The 23,383-nt window shown below is 40.9% G+C and overlaps 1 long non-coding RNA gene across 3 annotated transcripts; it reads left to right on the forward strand.

The window, feature by feature from the left end:
• Nucleotides 1-18: 18 nt before the first annotated feature.
• On the forward strand, nucleotides 19-22,732 carry LOC109559495 (uncharacterized). Of its 3 annotated transcripts, none has more exons than XR_011561379.1 (4): nucleotides 19-284; nucleotides 4,018-4,122; nucleotides 7,748-7,840; nucleotides 8,006-9,780. It is a non-coding gene; the product is annotated as an uncharacterized lncRNA (long non-coding RNA). The 3 variants fall into 3 exon arrangements; XR_011561380.1 differs by lacking the exon at nucleotides 4,018-4,122 and adding an exon at nucleotides 19,409-22,732 and having other exon boundaries at nucleotides 86-238; nucleotides 8,006-8,237; XR_002180781.2 differs by lacking the exon at nucleotides 4,018-4,122 and having other exon boundaries at nucleotides 94-284.
• The last annotated feature ends 651 nt before the right edge of the window (nucleotides 22,733-23,383 follow it).

The following is a 23,383-nucleotide window of genomic DNA, read 5'->3' on the forward strand; positions in this document are numbered from 1 at the left end:
GCCTCCTCCAAGCCAGTCAAGTTATACAGCAACGGGAGGAGGGAGGGAGCGCAGGGACTCGACGGCCGCGCGCCCGCGTGCGCCGTGCGCGCACGCGCACTACTCGCTGGGGGCGCGAGAGCTGCGGCGGAGGTGGCCGCCTGCGGGACGAGCGAGGTCTCTGAGAAGAGAAAAGGAGGAACTCACGGAAGGGGAAGCTGGAATGACTCACACCGAAAAGTAGCAACAGTGTAGGAAGGTGGGAAGGATGAGGTGCCCGCGCGTCCCTGACGCCTCACGCCCCGGTTCGTGCGCGCTGACTCTCCAGAGGGAGAGCGAGGGGGCAGGGGGGCGGGGCTGGCGGGGCGGAGCTAGCGCGCCGCCGAGAGAGCGTCTGCGTGGGCTCCCGGGGGCAGCTTTGGGGTGGGGGGAGGGTTGCTCCACGGGGCGGAGCTCGAGCTTTTGGAGGCTGGGTAAACTCGCAAGCTCCTGTAGTGAAATTATTTAATACTTTTAGTAACAGTTACTCTTTTCTGATTGTTGCCTTTTACTGGGACCTGTTTTTTGCCGTTGTGCAAACAGTCACCTTAGGGGGAAAAAATAAAGGAGCCGCAGAAGCCTATTGCAAGCCCCTGCCCTCCGCACGGCGCGCCGGGGGTGGAGGCCGAGTAGGCGGGGCGGCGTGCTCTCCGGGCCTTCTGCGAGTAGGGGCGCGCGCCCGGGAGCGGGGCGAGGCGAGGCCGCGGCGGGAGCTCGCCTCCCCCGGCCCCGCGCGCCGCTCACTCCGGGGGCGGGCCTGCGAGGAAAACGTGGGAGAAGGCGTGAGTTGTGGCGGGACTATTTAGGGGCTTCACCTTCGGTATCTGTCACGTCTGTGAAGACATCTTAAGTTAAAGCTGAGTGGGCACCAGGAAAGAGAAGTCTGCGAGGCAGCGTGATAAAAAATGGCAAAGCAGGATGAAGAGAGAACAGACGCGGCCTGGCGTCGCCGGAAAATCTGCCCTAGCCACTGCGAAGGAGCTGGAACTAGCAGCTAATTTGCTCCCGCCAGCTCCCGCCAGCCGGTTTCCTTCAACTGAAGGCGTTTTCTTCAACTCCGGGGAGTCTGTCCCAGGGCCTCCCTTGAGGCGCGGGCGGGCCCTTACTTCCCGCCTCGGACTCAGGCCTGCCCCAAGAGCCCCAACGCGTTGCTGTGACAGTAGCCATGGGGACCCGGGCTGCCTGGTGCTCCACACCTGCACCTTGGCTCAGCTTCACGCCACGACTACAAAAATAACTCGGAAATCTGTAGCTCCAGCGCCTTATTTTGGTAGAAGTTTAAGGGAACCCAGACTCTACAGTAGCTGAAATATGCAGTTATAATGCTTTTCAGTTTTAGCGCTAAAGTAATTAAAATGAGCAGTTTTTCTGATGCACAAGTGATTCCTCATGCGGTGTTAAAATATCTGGGTTTTAACCGAGTTAATGATAGGGGTTGAACAATGATGTTTAGGAGACCCATTCACTGGCATGTAGAAATCAACTCTAGAAGGGCTTAATGAAAAAAGTCTGTACTGGTTTCTGTGTGGTGGTCTCAACATTGTTTACTTGTAAAAGGAAGAGCTATACTCGAGAAGTACTGTTGTAGTCAGCATTTTGACCTTCGTGATAAAAGAATTCAAACTTTGGGGGAAAAAAACATACTTGTACAACTAATAAATATATTCAGCGTAGAAGTGACTTTTAAATGATGTTACATTGACTCCAGACAAATTGGGCGGTTTTAGTTCTTCCAGTTTGTACAAAGTGACTTGAAGTTTGATAATGCTAAGGATTTTTTGAAGCCTTCGGCAGTAACTTGATTTAACTTACTTTCAGAGCATCCTATAACTTCATGAAATGTAGAATTATGAACAATATCTCCATTGAGAGTTTGGTGTGATTGGTCTGGAGATGTCAGCTCTGCTTCTGTCTCTGCTGATTTGTAAACTGGGCTGCTACTGCTGCTGCTAAGTCGCTTCAGTCGTGTCCAACTCTGTGTGACTCCATAGACGGCAGCCCACCAGGCTCCCCCGTCCCTGGGATTCTCCAGGCAAGAACACTGGAGTGGGTTGCCATTTCCTTCTCCAGTGCATGAAAGTGAAAAGTGAAAGGGAAGTCGCTCAGTCATGTCCGACTCTTAGCGACTCCATGGATTACAGCCTACCAGGCTCTTCCATCCATGGGATTTTCCAGGCAGGAGTACTGGAGTGGGGTGCCATTGCCTTCTCCGAGTAAACTGGGCTAGTTATTACTAAACTGCAAAATTCTTATCCCTAACATCCTTTCTTCCTGTCATTTAGATATGTTCAATCAATACTAGAGGATTTATGTGGAATTGCTTTAAAACAAAAGCACTACATGCATTTCAATATTTTTATTTAGAGTGAATGATTCCATTGGAATTATTGCCAGTGATAAAGCTGAGAGAATTGAGGTATAATGCAAGACTATTCCTGGAGGAGGGCATGGAAACCCACGCCAGTATTCTTGCCTGGAGAATCCTATGGACAGAGGAACCTGGTACAGTACAGTCCACAGGGTCGCAAAGAGTCAGACTTGACTGAAGCAACTGAGCAGGCAACCAAGACTATCTAAAGGATTCAGCTCAGCTCAGCCGCTCAGTCGTGTCCGACTCTTTGCGACCCCATGAATCGCAGCACGCCAGGCCTCCCTGTCCATCACCAACTCCCAGAGTTCACTCAAACTCATATCCATAGAGTCGGTGATGCCATCCAGCCATCTCATCCTCTGCCGTCCCCTTCTCCTCCTGCCCCCAATCGTGCCCAGCATCAGTCTTTTCCAGTGAGTCAACTCTTCGCATGAGGTGGCCAAAGTATTGGAATTTCAGTTTCAGCATCAGTCCTTCCAATGAACACCCAGGACTGATCTCTTTAGAATGGACTGGTTGGATCTCCTTGCAGTCCAAGGGACTCTCAAGAGTCTTCTCCAACACCACAGTTCAAAAGCATCAATTCTTCAACCCTCAGCTTTCTTCACAGTCCAACTCTCACATCCATACATGACCACTGAAAAAACCATAGCATTGACTAGACAGACCTTTGTTGGCAAAGTAATGGGTGCTTTTGAATATGCTATCTAGGTTGCTCATAACTTTCCTTCCAAGGAGTAAGCGTCTTTTAATTTCATGGCTGCAATCACCATCTGCAGTGATTTTGGAGCCCCCAAAAATAAGGTCTGACACTGTTTCCACTGTTTCCCCATCTACTTCCCATGAAGTGGTGGGACCAGATGCCATGATCTAAGTTTTCTGAATGTTGAGCTTTAAGCCAACTTTTTCACTCTCCTCTTTCACTTTCATCAAGAGGCTCTTTAGTTCGTCTTCACTTTCTGCCATAAGGGTGGTATCATCTGTATATCTGCATATCTGATACTTCTCCCAGCAATCTTGATTTCACCTTGTGCTTCTTCCAGCCCAGTGTTTCTCATGATGTACTCTGCATATGAGTTAAATAAGCAGGGTGACAATATACAGCCTTGACATACTCCTTTTCCTATTTGGAACCAGTCTGTTGTTCCATGTCCAGTTCCAACTGTTGCTTCCTGACTTGCATATAGGTTTCTCAAGAGGCAGGTCAGGTGGTCTGGTATTCCCATCTCTTTCAGAATTTTCCACAGTTTATTGTGATCCACACAGTCAAAGGCTTTGGCATAGTCAATAAAGCAGAAGTAGATGATTTTCTGGAACTCTCTTGCTTTTTCCATGATCCAGAGGATGTTGGCAATTTGATCTCTGGTTCCTCTGCCTTTTCTAAAACCACCTTGAACATCTGGAAGTTCACGGTTCATGTGTTGCTGAAGCCTGGCTTGGAGAATTTTGAGCATTACTTTACTAGCATGTGAAATCAGTGCAATTGTGCAGTAGTTTGAGCATTCTTTGGCATTGCCTTTCTTTGGAATTGGAATGAAAACTGCCCTTTTCCAGTCCTGTGGCTGCTGCTGAGTTTTCCAAATTTGCTAGCATATTGAGTGCAGCACTTTCACAGCATCGTCTTTCAGGATCTGAAATGGCTCAACTGGAATTCCATCACCTCCACTAGCTTTGTTCCTGGTGATGCTTTCTAAGGCCCACTTGACTTCACATTCCAGGATGTCTGGCTCTAGGTAAGTGATCACACCATCATGATTATCTTGGTTGTAAAGATCTTTTTGTACAGTTTTTCTGTGTATTCCTGCCACCTCTTCTTAATATCTTCTGCTTCTGTTAGGTCCATACTATTTCTGTCCGTTATGGTGCCCATGTTTGGATGAAATGTTCCCTTGGTATCTCATTTTCTTGAAGAAATCTCTTAGTCTTTCCATTCTATTGTTTTCTGTTGTTTTAAAAGAAGCTTAAGGCAAAGGAGAAAAGGAAAGATACACCTATTTGAATGTGGAGTTCCACAGAATAGCAGGGTGAGATAGGAAAGCCTTCCTCAATGATCAATGTAAAGAAATAGAGGAAAACAATTTAATGGAATACCCATCATATATTTTTTTAAAAAATGAACTTGCTTTTAGAAAATTAAAGTTTTACATTATGTCGTTATTATATCCCCTGTAGCTGTTGTTGTAGTTGTTCAGTCACTAAGTTGTGGCTGACTCTGTGACCTCATGGACTGCAGTACACTGGGTTCCTCTGTCTTCCACTATCTTCTGGAAGTGAAAGTGAAAGTTTCTCTGTCATGTCTAACTCTTAGCAACCCCATGGACTATATAGTACATGGAGTTCTCCAGGCCAGAATACTGAAGTGGGTAACCTTCCCTTCTCCAGGGGATCTTCCCAACCCAAGGATCGAACCCAGGTCTCTCGCATTGCAGGCAGATTCTTTACCAGCTGAGCCACAAGGGAAGCCCACTATCTCACAGTCTGCTCAAATTTATGTCCATTGAATACCTAACATTCCAGGTTCCTATGCAATATTGTTCTTTACAGCATCGGACTTTGGTTTCAGCACCAGACACATCCACAACTGACCATCGTTTCTGCTTTGGCCCAACCTCTACATTCTTTCTGGAGCTATTAGTAATTGCCCTCTACTCTTTCCCAGTAGCATATTGTACACCTTCTGGCCTGGGGACTCATCTTTCAGTTTCGTATCTTTTTGCCTTTTCATACTGTTCATGGAGTTCTCATGGCAAGAATACTGGAGCGGGTTGCAGTTCCCTCCCCTAGTGGCCAAGTTTTGTCAGAACTCTTCATTATGATCCATCTGTTTTCGGTGGCCCTGCATGGCATGGCTCATAGCTTCATTGAGTTACTCAGGCCCCTTCACCATGACAAGGCTGTGATCCATCAATGGGTCCCCTGCAGCAGTGGTACTCAATTAGGGAATATTGCCTCTTGGTGGGGAAAGGGTACATTGGACAACCTCTGAAAACATTTTTGGTGTCATAACCAAGGAGTAGGGATTGGTATCTAGTGGGAAGAGGCCAGGAATATTGCAAAACATCCTACACTGTACAAGGCAATTCCAACAACAAAGAATTAACCAGCCCAAAATGTCAATAGTGATATGCTATTGAGAAATTCTGACCTACAAAATTCTGCTGTTAGGTAGTAAGGTTTTAGGTATGAAAGCTTTATTGTTTAGCATTCTTTTCTACAGCATAAAAAGTGTGTGTATTTACACTTATTGCATATCTTGTGATTATAATGTTATGAACATTGTCAATTCAAAGAAACTTTGTATCATTACAGCTGTTACTAGTATACATCTGCTCAAAGTATAAATGTCACATTTTGAGCATTATAAAAATAATACTTCATTGAAATACATTTCTTAAGAGATTGGATTTTTTTATCATTTAGGTAAAGTTTTTACAGATGAGTATTATTTATTACTGTAATCTGACAGAGTTCAACATAATTCTTTTTCTCTTTTTCAACTTAAGAGATGTAAAGGCCAAAATGTCTGTTTATTTGAGAGGAGTTAAAAAATGTTACACAGTAATGTCCTTAAATAATTTTTATTCCTTCAATGTTGTATGCCAAAAATCATTACTTACAGTGGTTTATCAGAATATTTTTAATGGACATATCAGTTCGGTTTTCCAGTTTAGAAGAAAAGCATTGGAATCTTGATTTAGAAAATGATTCCTTACTGAGTCACTAATTTTCTCATTATTGACTGTTTAGTCCCCTCATCGTTATGTCCTAAAACAATATATCATAATAAATTTAGGATGCGTAAGAGGCATTCCTTTTGGAAAGGCCAAAGAGATAATTCTGTGTACTTAAGTACCTAAAATAGTGTCTGATTTAAGTGATTGTTTATTAGTAGTTGTTGTATAGGTGGATGGACGAACAACTGAAGTAATTAACACTTTAGGATTAAATACTATTGTAATAGTCCAAAGCTGGAAATGACAGCTGATAGCAAGGCTCAGACAAGTCTGCCTGCAATGCGGGAGACCCAGGTTAAAGTTGATGAGAATATTCTGAATATATTCCAAAGATAGATCTAACAGAATTTACTCAAGGTTTGGGTGAGAGTAAGAACAGCATCAGCTATCAATGCATAGTTTTTGTCCTAAACTACTAAAAGAGTTACCACTTTACTGAGGTGAAGAAGGTTGAGAGGAAAAGAATGAGAAAGATATTGCATTGGCCAAAAAGTTTGTTTGGGTTTTTCTGTAACATCTTGTGGAAAAACCTGATTGTCCTCCAGTTAAAAATAAATACAAAAAGAAAAACCTGAGCAAACTTTTTGGCCAACGCAATACAAGTAAGAGAAGGCAATGGCACCCCACTCCAGTACTCCTGCCTGGAAAATCCCATGGATGGAGGAGCCTGGTGGGCTGCAGTCCATGGGGTCGCTACAAGTCGGATACGACTGAGCGACTTCACTTTCATTTTTCATTTTCATGCATTGGAGAAGGAGGTGGCAACCCACTCCAGTGTTCTTGCCTGGAGAATCCCAGGGACGGGGGAGCCTGGTGGGCTGCTGTCTCTGGGGTCACACAGAGTCGCAATACAAGTAAAATTTTCCATGTCCATTTACTTCAGTGCCACGTTTGTGTTTCTAAGCTTGATTTAGCTATTGAGACATACAGTTATCTATCAATGTATGAATAATTATTACTTTTAGTCTAATTGAAAGACCTGCGTCATCACAAAATGATGGGGTCTTTTCCCTGTTTTCAGTTCTGACACCTAAAATTGAAATGCTTGACAATGTTAACTGTAAGTCTTCCACTAACTAATGTTAATTATCTGATTTATGTATGTTGTTAAAAGCTGTTCAGTGTTTCAATAACGTTTTAATCTCATTTTACTATATTTTAAATCAATGACATTATACACAGGTATTTTTTAGGATGGATTTAATATCAAACAGTTGGCTCTGTTGGATAAAAATAGACTTCTCAAACTCATAAACATCAAAACCATGATTTTGCTTGAGAACATTGAATCATAGTTTTTCTGACATGGTCAGAATAATTCAAATTAGCTCAAGTGGAACTATAATTTATAATTCTTGATTTATATTAATTCTGATTAACATGCAATATTACATAAGTGTTTTCTGCCTTAACTAGACTAATCCAGAGAGGCACATTTTCTCTTAGTAAATTTTTATTACTTCTGGTTTTTATTCCCCCAGTTTGTTTCAGCAGAGAAAGTAAGATATGCAAAGACAAAAAAATTAACAGCATTTCAATGAGAGATCACTTACTACCCTGTATTAAAATCTGTTGAAAAATTAAACCAAAGCCTATGTAAATTAATATTATTTTCTATTTTTAGGAGTTGGCGTATGTACTAGAAATGCCCCTTATCCAATTTCACCAAGTACAAGATTCTGAGGTTTGGGGTTCTTAGAGTCCTGTGGAGAGACAGGTACATACATATTAACTTTAACATGTTTGTGAGAAATGTGATGTAAGCAAATATTAAAGGATCATAAACAAGAAATTGTTATAGCTATAGACATTACCTTTGCATTGATAGCACTCCTTTTAGGAGAGTTCACTAATATAATTTTGCTTCTTTTTTCCTTCATAGTCTGTTTTCCTCATAAGCCTCACATTCTGTGACTCCTACCTCCCTGAATTTACTGATGATGTTCCTGCCATCTCTGCTGGATGATAATAACTGCAGCCCAATGCTCGCTCTTAAGCAAGCAAGCAAAAAGTTGGGAGAACCACAGCTGCCCTTTTCAGAGCAACAGCATCTTCTGGGTAGCTAATGCTTGGACTTCTAAGTAAAGATCCCTTCATGGAAACCACATGTATAGGTAAAATATCTGAGTAGTCTCCAGCCTAATTGTTGTGCTCATTTTATAAAAATCAGCCACAGCTGAGGAAGCCTATTTATGTCTTGTGTTTGAGTATCATAGTGTGTATTTAGTATTCAAAATTATGTGGTTGATATATGTTTTTGTTTTTTTCCTTATAAAAGAGTTTATAAACCCTTTAGGCAAATAAGAAGTCCCATTTTGGGGACCTAAAGATTCTGTCACTAATTCCTGTGTGTGGGGTGTATATATGTGGGAGGGCATTCCCCACATCAGCAATTCTCTGACATCAGCTGGGTGTCCTACAATTTGACTCGATTCTAACATTATGTATTTGGAGACAGTATTAGATTCCACAGGTTAAGGACTCAGTCCCACAAGACCACCCTATAGTTAAGAAGAAAATTGTGAGCCCAGGTTATTACCTGTGCTTCTGATGACCAGCTACAAATCAGAGGTTCCTAGGACCCACTCCTTGGGTTATAGGTTAAGGAGTCAGTCCCCATTAAGACTCCCACTCCCACTTCAGAAGCCAGTTGTAAGTCTAGGTTATCACCTATGCTTCTCACCATATGCCATCCTTGGATTTGGTTAATTTGCTAAAGTGGCTCAAAAAACTCATTTTATGTACTAGATTACTGTTTTATTATAAAAGGATATTACTCAGGAACTGCAAAATAGAAGAGATGCATAGGGCAAGGTATCAGAAAAGGACTCAAAGTTTCCATGCCCTCTCCACTCCTAACTCTCTACCTGTTCGCCAACCCAGGAGTTCTCTGACCCATCCTGTTAAAATTTTGTGGAGACTTCATTCATAGGCAAAACTGATTAAACTTTTGGTCGGCCATAGGTGATTGATTCAACATCCAGTCCCTTCTTTCCTCTCCCCTAGGACAGAGTGGGACTGAAAAGTTCTCTGTTTGAATTGGTTCCCCTGGCAACCAGCAGCATCCTTAGGTGCTCTGCAAAAGTCACCTCATTAACATAGAACCAGCTGTAGGGGAAGGGGGCTTGTTATGAATAAGATATCTTCACCTTGATGGCTCTGGAGTGATTTAAGGAACCGAGGACAAGAGATCAAGTATTGTAACAAAAGGTGCACACATTGCTGGCTGCTCAGGAAATTCCAGGTGTTTAGAACTTTGGGCCAGGAACCAAAGGCCAAATATGTATTTCTTACTATGTCCTATGATGTCTCTTATATGCGGAATCTAAAAAGAAATGACACAAATGAACTTATTAATTTAACAGAAACAGTCTCACAAACTTACAGTTGCCCAGGGGAAGGATGGGGGACTGGGATAGTTACAGAGTTTGGGATGGACATGTACACACTGCTATATTTAAAACCAACAGGACCTACTGTCCTACAGGGAACTCTGCTCAATGTTATGTGGCAGCCTGGATGGGAGGGGAGTTTGGGGGGAATGAATGCATGTATATATATGGCTGAGTCCCTTTGCTGTCCACCTGAAACTATCACAACATTCTTAAGTGGCTGTACTTCCATATAAAATAAAAATAACTATATCACAGAAACTAACTGAAGAGATGTCTTATCATCCAGTATAATCTAATTGTATAGTATGGCCAGTAGAACTGTGAGTTCTGAATAGAAATATAACTGATTGACCTGTCTATCCAATTTGACAGATTGAGAGGCTTTTTTCTTTCTCTTGTCTTCTAGGAAATAGTAAAGCTCTAGTAATTTTTTGAGAAGTTGTTACTGAACCGAATTTGGGTCCACTTGCCTGCCTTGTAGCAAAGCCAACCTACTGGCACTAGGTTGTAGGAAAGGAAAGTACAGTATTTATTTGCAGGGCCCCAACCCCTGTGGCTCACACAGTAAAGAATCTGCCTGCAGTGTGGGAGACCTGGGTTCGATCCCTGGGTTGGGAAGATCCCTTGGAGAAGGGAATGGCAACCCACTCCAGTATTCTTGCCTAGAGAATTCCATGGACAGATGAGCCTGGCAGGGCTACAGTCCATGGGGTTGCAAAGGGTTGGACACGACTGAGCAACTAACAAGCAAGGAGAAGGGCTTCCCTGATGGCTCCGCAGGTAAAGAATCCTCCTGCAATGCAGGAGACACAGGAGACATGGGTTTAATCCCTGTGTTGGGAAGATCCCCTGAAGGAGGAAAATGGCAACCCACTCCAGTATTCTTGCCTGAAAAATCCTGTGGACAGAGGAGCCTGGCAGGCTATAGTCCATGGGGTCGCAAAGAGTGGAACATGACTGAGCACACATTTCCTTGACACAAGCAAGGAAAAAGGGCTGTTTGTGTTCAAAAGACCCAACCCCCAGTGGCTTTCCTGGAAGGGTTTTTAAAGGCAACATTTGGGATGAGGGTTTCAACTCATGGACTTTCTTCTAATTGGTTAGTGGTGAGGTAACAGCATGACCTTTCAGGAATCTCAACCATCAGCTTTGTGGTTCCAACCAGTCAGGGGTCTGTGTGCTTGTGGTCAGCATGTAGTCACCTTCTTCCATTTGGGTTGCTGCTAAGTCGCTTGAGTCGTGTCCGACTCTGTGCGACCCCAGAGACAGCAGCCCACTAGGCTCCTCCGTCCCTGGGATTCTCCAGGCAAGAACACTGGAGTGGGTTGCCATTTCCTTCTCCAATGCATGAAAGGGAAAAAGTGAAAGTGAAGTCCTGCCGACTCTTAGCAACCCCACGGACTGCAGCCTACCAGGCTCGTCCGCCCATGGGACTTTCCAGGCAAGAGTACTGGAGTGGCTTGCCATTGCCTTCTCCGTAGGGGGATCTTAATTTCTATAGACCAACAGGGAGATATTCATCAGATTGTTAGGTGTATCTCTTGAGGAAAAACTAGGTCTCTTTTTTTTCCACTATCATTACTTTTCTTGCTTTACTGCTTTTCCTTTGTTTCTGTATCCTCTCACTTCCCTAATTAGTAACAGTTTGACCCTGCTCTTTGGAACTCCGGGAAGGCCTAGGAGATTAAAGCCTTTTTTTGCAAACAAGAAACAGGAGACATGGAGGGGCTTTTGTACCCAGGAGGGCCCAGCAGGATCCTGCTCAATTTCAAAGTCAAGAATTAAAATTTTAAATCACATCAAAGGGATTAGAAATATTACATATTCCTTTATTATAAATAAGCTTCCTTGAAGATTTGCCTCCTTCTTAGAAAATACAAGTTTAATAATTGTAGATAAGTAAAATATATTTTTTTTAAAAAGTGATCTAATTAATGATAACAGGATTGCTAGAACTTATTGACCAACTGAAAACAGCAACTTAGTGGATTAAACTGAAATGTCAAAATAAAGTATGTTTTTATAGGTGTTACATTATTCTAACATAAGTGAAATTCACTCAGTCATGTCTGACTCTTTGCAACCCCATGGACTGTAGCCTGCTGGGCTCCTCTGTCCATGGAATTTTCCAGGCAAGAATACTGGAGTGGGTAGCCATTCCCTTCTTCAGGAGATCTTCCCAACCCAGGGACTGAACCCAGGACTCCCACACTGCAGGCGGATTCTTTACCATCTGAGCCACCATGGAAGCCCGTTCTAACATAAGGTAGCACTTAATTACAGCTATCAGTTTGCAGACCTAGTGGCAAATACAGTAATTGAAGTTCTAGAATTTATTTTAAAAGAAGCTTTAAACTCTACATAAGGGCAGATTTTATTTTATTTTATTTTTGGCTGTGCTGCATGGCTTGCAGGGTCTTAGTTCCCGTACCAGGGATCAAACCCAGACCCTAGGAGTGAAAGCCTCCAGTCTGACCATTAGTCAGGAAGTTGCCAAGGGAAGATTTTAACTCTTTCTTTGGGTAAGGTTTTGATTCCCAAGTCTTTAAGACACTAGCACTTAGTATGGAACTGTAGATAATGAACAATAATTTAGAAAACAGTAATCTCCAATATTAGGAGAGAAAAACTAGCTCACTGTCAGTCTTAAAGCAATGGCCAATAGTAAATAGTAAACATTTTGCAGTAAAAATCATTAAATCATAACATGAATAATCATTTATTAATTGTTGGGAATGTTTGTCCCTTCTAAATTGACTACAAACTTGAAGTAATTGCAAAGGAAATTTCAGAGAAAATACTAAGAAAAAAATTATCTTAAAAAATTGCTTTCAAATTCCACAGATGTTTTTAAAAGTCACAGCTTAATATGCAGGTTAATCCTCAGGAATACTATAGGTCAGCTTTCTAGAGATCTCCGAAGTGCTTTCTATTCATTATTATTTCTCCTCAGCATCATTATATCTTGCAAATTATAGAATACTTGACATCCTTAAACACCAAACTCTGTTTCCTCACTTACAGTGACTGCTAATTTCTGTTTCGGTACCCTTTCATATGATGCAGCCTGGAAACTCCAGAAATAAGCTTGGGCAAAATGGGGATTATCGTCCATATATTCTTTTTAACAGGGACATTGACCATTGTCCTGTGCTGACATTGTCCATAATCTGAAACAATTGATTCATGTATTTTGTCCAGTTTCTATTCGTTATGCATGCATGTGCTCAGTTGCTCAGTCATGTCTGACTCTTTGTGACTCCATGGAGTGTAGCCCGCCAGGCTTCTCTGCCCATGGGATTATCTTGGCAAGAAAACTGGAGTGGGTTGCCATTTTCTCCTTCAGAGGATCTTCCCAATCGGGGATCAAACCTGCGTTTCCTGCATTAGCAGATGGATTCTTTGTCACTGAGCCACCTGGGAAGCCCTATTTTTTATGGCAGGAGGTTAAAATCTGGTTCCTCTTATTCCACCATAGCTGGAAACTAAACTTCAGAGTGTTTAAAAGAATTTTTTTTGAAATTCCATTCCTGGAGAAGGCACAAACCTTCCAGCTTTACTACTAAATTATTTACCACTAAATTCAGTTTTAGAATGAACAGTTTCACACACATTTATGTCACTTGCTTGGTCCCTAAAGTTGGCTGAGTTTGCACTGATTTCTAGTGTCACCTTTCCAGTCAGCTTTCTATACTTAGACTTTTCCCTTTTACAACACAAGAGTTCCTATGACTGTTCAAGAAAAAATGACAAAATTAATACATGGGGCAATCCAAATCCAAACAGCAAAGGACGTTTTCCCCAAAGAAGCCAAAAAAACCTGTAGAAACGTGATACCTAGGTACACTTGCTTCACAAAACAAAACTGAGCTGCTCTAAGATATTTACATTCAAGATTCTTGAGCTTTGCCCAGGAACAATAGATTTGATGACTTGATTTACATTTACTTTACTGGCCACTTTGTGTCTTTCTTAGAGCAAAGAAATAATCTAAAGATATATTTAACCTCTTAAAAGGTAGACATATTATAATATTTAGATGGCATTTTCCCCAGTTTGTATTCATCAGTGATTCAGAAGCATCTTGTAGTCCAGTTTGTTACCTTTTTGCATAAATGTAGTGAAATAGACAAATATTTGGTCTTTGTCTCTAGTTCCTCACACAAAACTAAAATTTCTTGAACTTCTTTAGTGATAAGCAGGCCTTTAGATCACTTCAGAATGGGGTCTGGTCACCAGAAAGGCCAATCTGTTGTCAGGGGAGTGTGTAATTTTCTTGGTTCTGTCTCACATCAGCAAAGATTTGAAATGGCAAACCAGTATTACAGCTTGGTTACAGCTCAGTTTTATTTGGCAAGCAAAGGATAGTACACCCTTGAGGCATGAAAGTGGGCTGACCCAAAAGGAGAGGCTTCAATCCATCCTGGCTTCCTCTTTTTATCAGTTGTCTCCGCACCTCCCCCCCCCCCCCACCCCCGCCAGCCCTATGTAAATTGGGCTAGCCAAGAAGGGGAGTGTTTGTTTGACCTGAAGTTCTCACTCAGGTCCATGGGTTTTCTTTTGTTCCATTTTCATAGACTTTTCCCTTTCTTTGTCTTTTAGCCCCTGCTATTTTGGATTCCTTTTTCCTATTCTAACTACCTAGCACCATGATTAGAAGCTTGGAAGTTTTGTTGCCTGAAAACTACATAGATTTGCCTCTTGGAGAGTGCAAAAGACATAACCAAGCCAAAGAGCAGAGGAAGGATTTATTCCTTGCAGCAAGTGAGGAGGATAACAGGGATTTCTCCCAAAGCCTTCTCTCCCCATACAGCAAAATTGAGGAAGTTTTAAGCTAAGACTATATTCATATTCATGAAAGGGCTTGAGTAGTGTATGCATATTCCTGAAGGGGCTTAAGCAGAGGAGAATTTCACACTGTATTGGGGCAGAGGTTGACCAGGTCCAGGCTTTAGTTGATTAAAAGTCACAAATATCAGGAAAGGTAAGCATCATCTTTCCTTAGGTTCCACTATTCTGACATCTCAGCATGTAGGTAGTTCACTGTCCTTCACCTGAATGGATAGTTCCTGTGAAACTCAAAGATATGTATCAGAGTGTTATGTATATCCCTTGAGGAGGAACTATGAATCTGTTTTATCACTGAACTGTTGCTCCTTGACCGCTTTTGCTTTGTTCCTACATTTCCTCACTTCTTTTAAGATTATTAATTACTGAGACCTGTTAGCAGAAACACACTGACTAAAACTGTCCACCCTGGCCAGGCACCGTAGTAACCATTTGCAAGAGTTGTTTTATGACTGGAGGTCCTGGTAAGGAACAAGAACTAATAAGGCACCACCAACTGGTAGAGTTCAGGAAAAGTCCAAAGGAGACACCATGTATCTGAGCACCTCCCAGAATCCTCCTCGCTGGCATCCATCTTGGCTGAGCAATGCGTGTACCACCAGGAAGGACTCTTGAGTCAAAACAATTAGTCAGAGACAACCTGGAAGCTAATCCTATTACCATAGAACCCGAGACTGGGAGCCGTGTGACAGAGCAGTTCTCCTGGGTTCCCTTACCCTACTGCTCTTTGCCTGGGGTCCCCTTCCCAATTAACTCTCTTGCGTTGTCAGCAAGTGTATCTCCTCAGATGATTCATTTCCAAGTGTTAGACAAGAGCCCCGTTTGGGGCCTGGAAAGGGTCTCCCTTCCTGCAATAGACTTTGTGAAGAGCAAGTATTGTGGCCAGGCTTAGATCACAAAATGACTTAGGACAAAAATGGCTTCTCACATGTTTACAAAGCCATGCCTGGTTCTCTTTCGCTGGGACCCCTTACCCTATCCACTTACACTTTCAGTCCTACCCTCCAACCTTCAGGAAGGAGGGAGGGGCTGGTGACTGGGTATTTACAAGTTTTCAGTAACTTAGTCATCATGCCCATATAATGATACCTCCTTAAAAACCCCTAATGGATGGAATCTGGAGAGTTTTTCATTTGATAAACTCATTGAGGTGCTGGGGTTAATGCATCCAAAAAAGGCACTGAAGTTTCCCATCACTGCCGCCATACGTTGCCCTACATACCTCTTCCATTTGACTGTTGCTGAGGTATATCTTCTATAATAGACCAGTTCAGTTCAGTTCAGTTCACTCCCTCAGTCGTGTCCGACTCTTTGCAACCCCATGAATCGCAGCATGCCAGGCCTCCCTGTCCATCACCAACTCCCAGAGTTCACTCAAACTCACGTCCATCAAGTCGGTGATGCCATCCAGCCATCTCATCTTCTGTTGTCCCCTTTTCCTCCTGCCCCCAATCCCTCCCAGCATCAGAGTCTTTTCCAATGAGTCAACTCTTCACATGAGGTGGCCAAAGTACTGGAGCTTCAGCTTTAGCATCATTCCCTCCAAAGAACACCCAGGGCTGATCTCCTTCAGAAAGGACTGGTTGGATCTCCTTGCATTCCAAGGGACTTGCAGGAGTCTTCTCCAACACCACAGTTCAAAAGCATCAATTTTTCGGCACTCAGCTTTCTTCACTGTCCAACTCTCACATCCATACATGACCACTGGAAAAACCATAGCCTTGACTAGACAGACCTTTGTTGCAAAGTAATGTCTCTGCTTTTCAATAGACCAGTAGTCATAAGTAAATGCTTTTTTTTTTTTTTTTTTTGATTCTGTGAGTTGTTCTGGTGAGCTACCAAATCTATGGAGAGGGTTGAGGGAACCCTTGATATTTAATCTGCTGAGCAGAGATATGAGTAGCTTTTGCACACCATTTTTGGCCAGAATTTCAAGAGGGTGTGTCTTTTGTGAAACTGAGACACTTGTAGATCCTGATGCTAACTCTGGGAGTTGGTGTCAGAATTTAATTATTGGAAACCTAGGTGATACAAGAGTTAGTTGATATGAATAAACAACAAATATCTACTTTTAACAATGATAGTTGTTATGGGCTGAATTGTGTTTCCCAGAAGTTTATATGTTGAAATCCTAATCCCCAGTACCTCAAAGTATAATCGTAGTTGGAAATAAGGTCTTTAAAGCAATAATTAACTTAAAATTAGGCATTAGCATGGTCCTAAGCTAATCTGACTGGTGTTCTGGGAGTGGTTCTGACAAAGTGAAGCAGTTAGGGTAGGGGTTCCCTGGAGAAAGAGAACCAGGCATGATTTTCTGGACATAAGAGATGCCATTTGGGGCCTAAGTCATTTACTCTTATAGAAGAAGAAACTTGGACACAAAAACTGACACGAGGGAGCGTGCACACAGAGACAAGATCATGTGAAGAGGCAGTGAGAGTTCTGCCATCTGCAAACCAAGGAGATAGGCCTCAGAGGAAATCAATACTGCTGGCACCTTGATCTTAAACATCCAGCCTCCAGAACTTTGAGAAAATAAATGTCTGTTGTTTAAGCCACCCAGTCTGTGGTATTTTGTTATGGCAGTCCCAGAAAACTAACACAGTTTATTATTCCTTCTTCATTTCTATTGACATATGCTCATTTCAGGCCTGCATCTTCAGCCAGAAAATTGTAGGAGCACATTAACTGGTATCCCTGTCTCACTGTATCCCAATGTGAAGATTTGAATTGTGATTTTCAAACTTTAAAGCTCAGTACATAAAAAAGACAAACAAACAAACAAACAAAAAAAAACCTCAGCATGTAAAGCATATATCAGAATTAGTGGTATAAAAGGTCAAATGGAGGAAAATTGAGTACAGAACAAAAATACAAGTGGATAGAAAGTGTAAAAGACAAGATCAGAAAACTGAAAGACATAGATGACCCGACAGTGAGTAACAGGAGTTCCAAAGGGAGGAAGCAAAAAGATGGAGAAGTACTTCATATAAAAAAATTTTATATAGAAAAAATAAAAAGTTCCTGAACTAGAGAAAGATCTGCAGAATAAAAGGTCCCACTCAGCCATGACTGATGAAGGAAGACATTGTTGTAGAAAATTCGACTATAGACTTAAAATTTTAAATAAGACTTTGTCATTTACTAAGAATGACATTGCAGAAAAGGAGAGGAGTTCCCATCAGCTATAGCAAAGCAATCATAACTAATTTCTTAATACATAAAATTATCATGGTTTACTTTAAACACAATGAAAGCCCAATTCCAGGAAGTACATTACAGGCAAAAGGGAAGAAAGGACTTCACTGACCCTGAGAAAGGAAATATTGGCAGTCAGAAATTAGCAAACAAACTGTCTCCCTGAAAAATGTGCCAATATCATACAATTAGGAAGGATCATAGAATCTACTCATTAGTATCTTAAGGATCTATCATTTTGTTGAAATTTCAACTTCCTTTACATTCTGACTTTTAGTAGTATCTTGTTATGGACATATTAGAAATAATCTAGTTAAATTTCTAAGTTCCAAGGATAAAGAAAAAGTCTGCCTTCTTTGGAGAAAGAGTAAATCTTGAAGGCAAAAGAATCAGATCACCTTTTAATTACACCATTAGAAGCAAGAGAAAAATTAAGTATCATTTATATGGAGAAAAAGGACTAATCAAATAACTAATTCAGATATCATTTAATTGTCAATTTCAAAGAAAGTTATTTGGAAATACTTGAAGACTGATAGAATATATCAGTAGTACAATTAAAGAAACAGTAAAGGAAAGGACTGTAAATAAGCAACAAACAAAAAAATGTAGATCTCAGGACAGGAAGATGGACTAAATGAAAGAGTGATGAGCTCTAACATGTCTGTAACCTGAAGAGAATTCTAAACAGAAATGCAGGCTGGGTACGTATAATATGAGTCCTAATGGTCAGTTCTTGAAATAGACGTGGCATACAGCAAGACTACACTGATAATAGACTCTGAAAGTGAAAAGTGAAAGTGTTAGTCGCTCAGTCATGTCTAACTCTTTGCAACCCCATGCACTGTAGCCCGCCAGGTTCCTCTGTCTGAGGAATTCTCCAGGCAAGAATACTGGAATAGTTAGCCATTCCCTTCTCCAGAGGATCTTCCTGACTCAAGGACTGAACCCAGGTCTCCTGCATTGCAGGCGGATTCTTTATTGTCTGAGCCAGGGAAGATAAGACTCTAGCTAAAAATAATTAAAATAGGGCAATAAATCCTAGGAGTTTGGAGGTGAGGAGAGGAGAAATAAAAGTGTTTTAAATAGTTCACCGAGTGAAGGAACTGAGCACCTAAAAAGAGAATTAATTGTTGTTTTTTTTATTTTCATAAAGCCCTTACTTTTCATATGGATTTTGAGTAAATGAAAATTATAATCACCAGTTGAATGGAAAAGTATAGTAAAATTTCCAAATTAAAAAGAGGAAAAAGATAAGTAATGGTAATGATCAGACAGGAAAACTAATAAGGGAAATATTTAGAAGGAAATAAGGAAAAAGTTAAAAAATGCAAACAAGGTAAGGTGAAAGCAATAAATGACACAAATGGTTAAATTCCCCAACATATAAAACAATATCAGATTGAGTTGATAAAAACAAATCTACCCGTGTATTCCTAAACACATACACACACATTTAAGCAAAGCAATGAAGAAATGTTTGAAATAAGAAATAGGATAAGAGAAAAGCAACTGCATACAAATGGAGGAAAGGCAACATTAATAGATAAAATAAAAATTAAAAGTATTAAGATAAAGATTATTCAATGATAAAAGGCTCAGTTTACAAAGAGATTATAACAATTATAAGCCAGTTTTTAAGTTACTATCTCTCAGCTTCATATTTACCCTTGTATATTTTGTTTTGTGATGTTAGCACTAGAGCTCTGGAAATTGCATTTCTGATTTGTCTACTTGCTCCCTGTTAAGCTCTGGCAATAGGGGAAATAAAGGGTGATCACAAGACAGAAGAGGAGGAAAGAAACTCTTTTTTCTTATACCATTTGCTTCTTGTTCCTATTCAGTTCAGCCGCTCAGTCGTGTCCGACTCTTTGTGACCCCATGAATCGCAGCACGTCAGGCCTCCCTGTCCATCACCATCTCCTGGAGTTCACTCAAACTCAGGTCCATCGAGTCAGTGATGCCATCCAGCCATCTCATCCTCTGTCGTCCCCTTCTCCTCCTGCCCCCAATCGCGCCCAGCATCAGTCTTTTCCAATGAGTCAACTCTTCGCATGCGGTGGCCAAAGTACTGGAGTTTCAGCTTTAGCATCATTCCTTCCAAAGAAATCCCAGGGCTGATCTCCTTCAGAATGGACTGGTTGGATCTCCTTGCAGTCCAAGGGACTCTCAAGAGTCGTCTCCAACACCACAGTTCAAAAGCATCAGTTCTTCGACCCTCAGCTTTCTTCACAGTCCAACTCTCGCATCCATACATGACCACTGGAAAAACAATAGCCTTGACTAGATGGACCTTTGTTCGCAAAGTAATGTCTCTGCCTTTCAATGTGCTATCTAGGTTGGTCATAACTTTTCTTCCAAGGAGTAAGTGTCTTTTAATTTCATGGCTGCAGTCACCATCTGCAGTGATTTTGGAGCACCCAAAAATAAAGTCTGACACTGTTTCCACTGTTTCCCCATCTATTTCCCATGAAGTGATGGGACCAGATGCCATGATCTTCGTTTTCTGAATGTTGAGCTTTAAGCCAACTTTTTCACTCTCCTCTTTCACTCTCATCAAGAGGCTTTTTAGCTCCTCTTCACTTTCTGCCATAAGGGTGGTGTTATCTGCATATCTGAGGTTATTGATATTTCTCCCGGCAATCTTGATTCCAGCTTCTGCTTCTTCCAGCCCAGAGTTTCTCATGATGTACTTTTTCCTATTAGCATGACTTTAATAAAGCTTCGGGGCTTCTCTGGAAGCTCAGCTGGTAAAGAATCTACCTGCAATGCAGAAAACCCTAGTTCAGTTCCTGGGTCAGGAAGATCCACTGGAAAAGGGATAGGCTACTCACTCCAGTATTCATAGGTTCCTTGGTGGCTCAGATGGTAAAGAATCAACCTATAATATGGGAAATCTGGATTTGATGCCTGGGCTGGGAGGATCCCCTGGAGGAGGGCATGGCAACCCATTCCAGTATTCTTGCCTGGAGAATCCCCATGGACAGAGGAGCATGGTGGGCTACAGTCCGTGGGCTGGTAAACAGTTGGACATGACTGAGTGAGTAAGCACAAGCACAATAAAGCTTCACTTGTTAGTAACATTTCCTCATCACAGCAGCAGTTGACTGTAGTTTTGCAGTCTTTCAAATACCATGCTGAATATGCCCACTCAGGGGAACCAACACCACTGTAGCTCTGGCTTCTCTTAGGGCTGGATCCCAATTCCATGAGTCCCTTCATTTGAACTCAGAATTGCCAGCACCAGCCAAGTACTAAACACTTCTTTAGTTTTCCAGATCTAGATATGGTAGTTACTTCCTACAGTTTCTAGCCCTGTAATGGTCAAGAATTTTTCTTTTGCCTTTTGGTACTTTAATATCTAATGAACTTTTTATATTAAGGAATCTCACTTAAATAACTGTAGGATTCTGAGAAAGTGGTAGTGGAGACGTAACATGTTTGAGATCTTTGGAATTCCCACATTAAAAGACACTGCAGCTAGATTAACAAAGCTAAAAACAATATTTGCAAAAAAGATAACAGACTATCCTCACAAACCTGAGAATACAAGCAGGTGAGAAAAGCCACCAGTAGCCACAAGACCCATGTCTGATCAGTGTCTATGTAGGGGGAAGCAATGTGAAGCCATGGGGCATCTGATGGACCTGAGGAGAAAAACTCCACATAAACTAAAACTTACTCACTGGGAATCATGGCAGTTCAATTTGAGAACAGCAGCTAAAACTGGGAGAGGTCTAGCATGTTCTAGTAGTCAGAACTAAGTCTTATTGCTGGCCCATTTTCATAAATTCTCATAACTGACAGGCACTAGAGTTCCCTTCAAGTACATGTCTCATACTGAAGAGAAACTGCTGAACTGAAAAAAAAAAAATTGTTCAGCATAGGAACAACTAGGACAAAGGGAAAAAAAGATTCAGATAAAATAGAGAAGGAAACAGAGCTGCCAACTACACCAAGAAAGCAATTATAGTTTTACTGCTATAGAAAAGCATAGAAAAGGGAGCTTGTGAGAAGTTAGAAAGCTATCTGGACCAAATCCAAGAAGTCATGCAAGTTAAATCCATGTAAAAATGAGCACTGGAAAGCTATTGATGTCAAATAACATACAAGTAACTATAAGATGACAGAAGCAGAATAACCCTGCAGTCAAAGAAAACACTAGAAACACATGCTCATCTTGTATGCAAATTGAAATGTTACATTTCAAAATGAAACAATGTTGCATAGTGAAAAGAACAAGATATGAAAAAACAGTAAAAAATCAGAAAAATTCAGAAACTAGCAAATAGAACTCATAAAAGAAAAAATATTTCAGAACTGAAGAATAAATTAGAAGAAAAAACACATAACACACGTACACACACAAAACCAAATACAACAAGTAATGCCTTACAGGAAATAGATCCAAGGGAGGAAATCTTTAAAAATAAATGAAGAAATAAAAAGGATTTGAAGGATAATGACAAATATTAAAGTTATAAAAAGAAGATATACAGTTACAGGAATACCTTAAAAAAGAAAGAAAAAAGATCTAGGAAATAGAACAAATATTAAACGCTTGCTAAAAAATATTACTGTGAAGTATACATTAAAAGAACACCCTGTTACCTGAGAATATCAACCCAAAGCAACTAGACCAAGAAGTATTCTTACAAAGGTATTGGACTTAAACAAACAAACAAACAAATCATTGGGAATCTAACCAAAAGAACACGTATTTCATAAGGGCATCAAAATTATCATCAGATTTTTTAATAAAAATGCTTTATGCAGGAAGACATGGAACAACATATATAAGATGTGGGATAAAGTAAGTAGGATAAAACAAATGAGCAATTATGATATATTCTAAATCTATCATTACTTGTGACCTTGAGAGTGAAGATTCTCAGTGTGGAAAGGTGTAAAATAAAAAAGGTTAAGTAAAAACCCTGTAGTCCTGAATTTGAAAATTCCCAGGAGAAAATAAATCACCAGTGCAAATAGAAACCCTAGCTTCCAGACTATTCTTTAGAAACACTATTTTCTCTTAAAGGAAACCATAAAACTTTTTCAAGATATGACTGATCCCAGATCTACAGTAGAAAATATACTAGAATATCTTGAAGCATTTATAACAGAAAAACAATTAAAAAAAAAAAAAACTACAAAGGTCATGTCACAAGGATTCAGAAATCAAATTGAGGCTCTAATTCACCACAGTTTGTAGAAAAATTACAATGAATTGAAGCCAATCAAGTATGTTTAAACCTCCAAGTTCATAGTAATATTAAATAACATTTTTAAAAGATTTTATTGTCACTGTGGTAAACCTCCAAAGATATACAGTTTTTAACTGTATGTGGAAAAAGGGTCTTTGTAGATGTAACTAAGAATGGTGGGATGGGGAGATTATCCTCAGTTATCCAGGTGGGTCTTAAACTTATCATAAGTATTCTCTTATGGAAGGCAGAGGAAGATTTGACTACAGAGAGAAATAAGAAAGCCATGTGATGGAAACATTGTCAACGAGAGAAGATGGAGGTAGGACCTGGACATGGGATTTTCACTGAGAGCCTTTGAAGTGAATGTGAAACCCTGCTGAAACCTTGATTTTAGTCCCCTAAGATTCATTTCAGCCTTTTGGCCTCCAGCATTGTAAGGGAATAAATATATGTTGTTTTAAAGCATCAGGTTTGTGGTAATTTGTTACAGCAGCCGTAGGAGACTATTATAGTCCCAAATCACTGTCTTAAAAGCAGATGAAAGGAAAGCAACATTCTTGTCACCCTGTCTAAATGAACCGTGAAAGTGAAAAGTGAAAGTGAAGTCACTCA

Source organism: Bos indicus, chromosome 1, assembly GCF_029378745.1.
Source record: "Bos indicus isolate NIAB-ARS_2022 breed Sahiwal x Tharparkar chromosome 1, NIAB-ARS_B.indTharparkar_mat_pri_1.0, whole genome shotgun sequence".
Classification (NCBI taxonomy): domain Eukaryota; kingdom Metazoa; phylum Chordata; class Mammalia; order Artiodactyla; family Bovidae; genus Bos; species Bos indicus.